The sequence below is a fragment of the Bubalus kerabau genome, chromosome 18, assembly GCF_029407905.1.
Source record: "Bubalus kerabau isolate K-KA32 ecotype Philippines breed swamp buffalo chromosome 18, PCC_UOA_SB_1v2, whole genome shotgun sequence".
NCBI classification, from domain to species: domain Eukaryota; kingdom Metazoa; phylum Chordata; class Mammalia; order Artiodactyla; family Bovidae; genus Bubalus; species Bubalus kerabau.
The window spans coordinates 818,120-825,367 of NC_073641.1; positions in this window are offsets into that span (position 1 = coordinate 818,120).

Genomic DNA, 7,248 nt, shown 5'->3' on the forward strand with positions numbered 1-7,248 from the left:
AGGAGGACCTGGAAAAAAAAAAAGAGTGCCAGAGACAGGAAGTACATGCCAAAGCAATCTGGGGCATACCAAACAAACGCTTGGGTTACTTCACAATTTTCCCCAGTGATGACCCCAAACCAGTCCCAAGATGAGTGACTAATCAAAGATGAGAGTGTGAGAGCTGGCCAAAATCAAAAGAAAGGTTCTTATGGGAACAGCTAGCAGCGGAAGGAGCTGTTATCAGAGTCTAAACCTCTGGTTTTCTTCTTTAGTCCATTAGAGGAGAGAAAACAGGAAAGTTTGGGGCTACTTGTATTTTATACACTATTGCATTTCACCAATAGATATTTGCTAGTTAGTATAAAGTAATCAGAATTTTATAATACTTTAGTTTTAATCATAAAATACATTGACCACCTAAAAAGGCATGAAAGTGCAAGTAAAGGCATTTCCAACTCTTTGCGACCCCATGGACTGTAGCCTATCAGGCTTCTCTGTCCATGGGATTTTCCAGGCAAGAGTGCTGGGGTGGATTGCCATTTCCTTCTCCAGGGGATCTTCCCGACCCAGGAATCGAACCTGGGTTTCCCACATTACAGGCAGACGCTTTTACCATCTGAGCTGCCAGGGAGGCCCTTTAAAAAAAAAAAAAAAAAAAGGCATATAAAGTAAAAATGTATTTTAAGCCTTATGACAAGTCAACTTCTTTGTAATCATAGGATCTACTTTTTTTTTAATTAGTTGGAGTACTTCTCGATTAAAACCATTCACTGTGGGACTTCCTTGGAAGTCCAGTGGTTAACAATCTGCCAGTGCAGTGGACATGGGTTCCATCCCTGGTCTGGGATGATTCCACCTGCTGCAAGGCAAGTAAGCCTGAGAGCCACAACTACTGAGCCCACATGCCACAGCCCCTGAAGCCCAAGCACCCTAGAGCCTGTGCTCTGCAACCAGAGAAGCCACTGCAGTAGGAAGACTGCGTCCTTCAAGTAGGGAGGAGTGGTCCCATGCTCACGACAACTAGGGAAAGCCCGCACACAGCAACGAAGACGCAGCTCAGCCATAAACAAATAAATAAAAAGAATCTGCCTTCCAATGCAAGGGACTAGGGTTGATAACCTGCTCAGGGAACTAAGAGCCCACATGCCACAACTAGAGAAAGCCTGTGTTGCAACAAAGACCCAGTGCAGCCAAACCAAAGATTTTTAAATAAAACAAAAACTATTCACTGTTACAAGATCTTTTCAGCGCTCATCAATCTCACTTTGGACACTATCATTCAAGGGGGAGGGGGGACTCTCAAATGAAATAAAAAGAAAAAAAAAACATCAGAAACCTTAATTTACAAATAAGTGAATAAAATGTATTCATGTATGAATGTTCCCAGATTTCCTCTCCGCCTGTTTCTGCACAGTCCATATTTCTAACTAACGTAATATGAGACTTCTTTCCTTTGGGGATGGGTTATTAGAATGATAGAGAAGCCAGACCAGAGTGGTGAGGGCTGGGGGAAGGACCAGCCCACGATGCTGCGGTGATCTCTAAAACAAGGAGCCAGTGGGGGGCATATGGACATAGGAGAGCTGCAGGGTTTTGGCGTGTAGGCAGTTTGTGGCGGTTCAGACTGTAACTGCCCTTCCAGCAGTTATACAGTGTGAGAGAACTGGGGAGTGAAGAAAGGGGATCTGGTAAGTAGTGTTATGAGTTCTGAATTGGATCCCCTGTGATTTTTCTTTGAGAGACAACATGAAAATTGGTATTCATCTTTAAAATTACTTTGGGCAGTGCTACGAGCTACTCTGTAGAAACTGAGCTATGTGGGGACCCAGGATGATGAGGGAAGAAATGTTTATGGGATATAATTATCACTACAGTAAATCAGAAATAACCCCAAATGCCTCACAATAGTGAATCAGCTCAGCAACATGATAAGAGAAAATACGGCATTAAGGATGCATGGGGGCTTTGGGAGTGAGGCCATTCAGAGTCTCACTAAGAATCTCTTAATTCCTTCCTTTACACATTGAATAATTATATCAAAATTTAGAGTTACTGGGAAGATTAAAGAAATGAAAATATGTATAAAATTCCTGAAAGAGTGTATGACTCTTTGAACTCATGGTAGCTAATGTTATAAACAGTGGTCCCCAAACTTTTTGGCACTAGGGACCAGTTTCATAGAAGAGAATTTTTCCACGGACAGGGGGAACAGGCAGGGAGGGATGGCTTCAGGGTGATTCAAGCACATTGCATTTTATTGTAGTTCAGTCACTCAGTCATGTCTGACTCTGCAACTCCATGGGCTGCAGCATGCCAGACTTCCCTGTCCTTCGCCATCTGCTGGAGCTGGCTCACACTCACCTCCATTAGGTCAGTGATGTTTTCCTACCCTCTGGTCCTCTGTCGTCCCCTTCTCCTCCTGCCTTTAATCTTTCCCAGCATCAGTCTTTTCTAATGAGTCGGCTCTTCACATCCAGTGGCCCAAGTACGGAGTTTCAGCGTCAGCATCAGTCCTTCCAATGAACGATCAGGACTGACTTCCTTTAGGATTGACTGGTTTGATCTCCTTGCAGTTCAACCTCCCTCCAAATATTTCAGCATGACTAGTATTAGAACTTGTGAAATTTATGAGTGAGTAGCTCTGTTTTTTTTTTTATTTCATGAGTTCACATACCAGTGGGTGTACGTTACATATATGTTTGCATATGTGCACCTCTGGGCTTATAGCTCAGTGTATAGGTTTGTTGTTATATACCATTGAGGACAGAAACTATGTCTTATTCACCTTGACTTCTCCACTGCAGAGTGCTGTATGTGGCATATTACAGGTGCTCAAGCTTGCTGGAAGGAATGAATATGCTTGTGACAAATGAATATCCTTTGGATGTATCGCTACCATGTGAGTGTATTTACGTATTAGTGGAGAGGTGTTTTCCTGAGCTTCAGTCACATGTGTATCTATCTGAATGGGTGAGGAAGGGACAACTCGAGCAAGAAGGTTTGGCAGAGGAGGGCAAGCTGGAGCCAGGAAGCAAGAGACAGCAGGTAACAGGTGTGACTGTCTCTCTGGCGCCCACCCTGTGCTCTGTGGGCTTTCAAAATCGGGCTCCATGTTTTCCCTTCCTCCTGGCACTTTCTAAATTCTCTTGCACTATTCCTACTTAGAAACTAGCTCAGGGCTATTTCTTCGCTTTTGTGGAGGAGGATGAGGAGCTGGTTTCATGCTTCCAACAGATCTGTTTTCCTTTCTTTTTTTAGACTCTCAAATTCTTCTTTCAAAGGGCAGGCAAAATGGAGACTGAAATAATTGATTCAACAACAACCTCAAGGCCGTAAAATGCCATCTTTGCTACTAACCAGGGAATATCATATATCACAGGTAGACACTTTTTATACTTTAGAGAAAAAGAACAAGAATACCATTTTCTCCTCCCTCCTAATTAACTGCCCCTTGGGCTACTAGGACCCTCAAATAACAGTGACAGATGATCTCAGAATTTCTAGATAATAGAGATAGTAGAGGGGATTTCCCGGGTAGTCCAGTGGTTAAGACTCTGTGTTTCTGCTGCAGAAAGCAAAGGTTCAATCCCTGGTTGGGCAATTAAGGTCCCACAGGCCAATGAAGTGGTCAAAACAAGCAAACAAAGAAAAGGAAAATAGAAGAGAGCCTATAAAATAAAATTTTAAAACCTATAGAATTTTTCAGAAGACTGAAAAATCAGGATTCAGGGCTTTCGTGGTGGTCCAGGGGTTAAGAATCTGCCTGCCAATGCAGGGCACACAGGTTCCATTCCTGGTCGGGGAGATTCCACATGCCTCGGCGCAGCTAAGCCAGTGATCCACAACTATTGATCCTGCACGGCCTAGAGTCCACGTACTGCAGCTAGAGAGTAGCCTCCACTCGCTGCAACTAGAGAAAGCCCTCGTGCACCAATGAAGACTCAGTGCAGCCAAGAAAAAATAAAGAATAACAACAAAAAAGAGAGAAAAATCAGGATTCACACATTTCCTGAACCCTTCTCTTGTGTCTAACAAAGTCCTATCAAGCATCTAATTCCCCTCCTAAGTCTCGGGCACCAGCAATTTTCTGGCACCCACTGGTCTCACTCTTCTCAACTCCTCCTCCACTTGCAGCCCATGCTCCACCTGGCCTTTCTAGGATTCGCTATTGCCCACCAGATGATTCTGTTCATTTTCTCTTCCCAGGTAGATTACACCTACTTTCCCTTATATGATCCACAGGTTCCAGGGGAAGCTCTCAACAAAACACCTGCTGACTGAACAACAACAAGAAATTCAGATGTCATAGAATTTTAGGGCTAAAAGGAATCTTAGGATCTTTTGGTTCACTTTTTCTGTTTTAGAGAGGATAAGCAGAGGCCCAAAGGGTTACCTTTATAGATTTTAAAGAAAAATCATTGGTTCCAGACTGTATGTTCAGCTGAATAATATACTTGGTTCCTCACTAAAAAGCCATGTGGTGCAAGTGTGCTTCAGATCAGATCAGATCATTCACCCAGTTGTGTCTGACTCTTTGCGACCCCATGAATCACAGCACGCCAGGCCTCCCTCTCCATCACCAACTCCTGGACTTCACTCAGACTCACGTCCATCAAGTCAGTGATGCCATCCAGCCATCTCATCCTCTGTCATCCCCTTCTCCTCTTGCCCCCAATTCCTCCCAGCATCAGAGTCCTTTCCAATGAGTCAATTCTTCGCATGAGGTGGCCAAAGTACTGGAGTTTCAGCTTTAGCATCATTCCCTCCAAAGAAATCCCAGGGCTGATCTCCTTCAGAATGGACTGGTTGGATCTCCTTGTAGTCCAAGGGACTCTCAAGAGCCTTCTCCAACACCACAGTTCAAAAGCATCAATTCTTCGGCGCTCAGCCTTTTTCACAGTCCAACTCTCACATCCATACATTACCACAGGAAAAACCATAGCCTTGACTAGACAAACCTTTGTTGGCAAAGTAATGTCTCTGCTTTTGAATATGCTATCTAGGTTGGTCATAACTTTCCTTCCAAGGAGTAAGCGTCTTTTAAATTCATGATTGCAGTCATCATCTGCAGTGATTTTGGAGCCCAGAAAAATAAAGTCTGATACTGTTTCCACTGTTTCCCCATCTATTTCCCATGAAGTGATGGGACCGGATGCCATGATCTTCATTTTCTGAATGCTGAGCTTTAAGCCAACTTTTTCACTCTCCTTTTCACTTTCATCAAGAGGCTTTTGAGTTCCTCTTCACTTTCTGCCATAAGGGTGGTGTTATCTGCGTATCTGAGGTTATTGATATTTCTCCTGGCAATCTTGATTGCAGCTTGTGTTTCTTCCAGTCCAGCGTTTCTCATGATGTACTCTGCACAGAAGTTAAACAAACAGGGTGACAATATACAGCCTTGACGAACTCCTTTTCCTATTTGGAACCAGTCTGTTGTTCCATGTCCAGTTCTAACTGTTGCTTCCTGGCCTTCATACAAATTTCTCAAGAGGCAGATCAGGTGGTCTGGTATTCCCATCTCTTGTGCTTAGTCATGTCCAAGTCTTGGAGACCCCATGGACTGTAGCCTGCCAGGCTCCTCTGTCCATGGGATTTTCCAGGCAAGAATACTGGACTGGGTTGCCATTTCCCACTCTAGGGGAATCTCCCTGACCCAGGGATCAAACCCACATCTCTTGCATGTCCTGCATTGACAGGCAGATTCTTTATCACTAACACCTAGGAAACCCTGCTAGAACCATGGTCTTTCTATTCTGACCCCCAACCTTGATCTTCCCTATTCTGACCTCAAGCCCTACGTTCTCAATGAATTGCTGCCCATGATTTGACCTGACAGTGGGAAAAAAAAAAACAATTAGGTCCCAGGATGACAACCTCCTTTCAAAAGGAGGTTGGGAGGACCATCATGGTGTCCAATGACAACAGAAGGCATCAGAAAGAAAGGGGCACCGACTTGAAGGGGTGTGGAGAGTCAGCAAGAAGGTGGCAGGGGGACTTCCCTGGTGGTCTAGTGGCTAAGACTCCAAACTCCCTATGTAGGGGCCCGAGTTCCATCTCTGGTCAGGGAACTAGATTCCACTTGCTGCAACTAAAAAGATTCCACACGCCGCATCTAGAGATCCTGCATGCCATCATGAAGACCCAGTGCAGTCAAACAAATAAATAAAATAAATATTTAAATAAATAAATAATAAATCAAGTCAGTCATTGATAATAAAATCAAATAAAGAGGGTAGGAGATAGGGTCTTTAGAGGGCCAATGACCAAGTCTAAGCAGAGTCCAAGCAAATCCAGTTCTTCATCAAAAGGCGATTAGAGTCAGGTAGGAACTGATAGGCATGATGGGCAGAAAGAGAAACACTAGACAAACTCAGATCTGGTTCTGACTCTACCCTTGACAAGAAGTATAATTTGGAACAAATTATTTAACTGTCAGGCCCTCAGGCAGACTCAGAATCTTAGAGTCTCTGGTTGGGAGCAAGTCTTCATTCCAAGGCTTTGCAATCAGATTTTTGATCTTAAAAAGCTGGAAGAGGGTTGGAAGGATAAATTGGGAGTTTGGGATTAACATATACAAACTGTTATATATAAAATAAATAACCAACAAGGACCTACTTATAGTACATACACTACTCAATATTGTGTAATCACCCATAAGGGAAAGAATCTGAAAAAGAATAGATATGTATAATTGAATCCCTTTGCTGTACACTTGAAACTAACACAACATTGTAAATCAGCCATACTTCAATTAAAATAAAAAAAAGAGCCCAGAAACAGTATCACTTCAAGTGGAAAACATTAGAGAGAATCGTCTTTCCTTGAAGAATGTTGCAGTTGGTTTACATCACAGTTTACTCACATCACAGTTTATTCAGAGCCTGCTGTTAAGTCAAAATCCCATGGTTGTTATTTTAGTCTGTTGACACTGTGGTTGCATATTTCAGCATATGACATCATTCCCATGGAGGCATCAGACATTTTGGGGCTCCCAAATTATGACCGATGGATGGTGGTTAGGTGCTTTTGCTCAGAACACCCTTTATAACTACATGTGTACTGTACTACATGTGTGAACCATATTAAAAAAAAAAAAGAAATTTTGATCACTTTCAATTAAAACACTAGATGGAAAAAAAAAAAAACCTACACTAGACAGCAAAGAAATACATACTTATAAAACATTCCTCCTCTCAACGTTTTCACAAGGTCTGAATTATCTTGTAATATGAGGATGCTATAATTTTGGCATCTACATTTGAATTC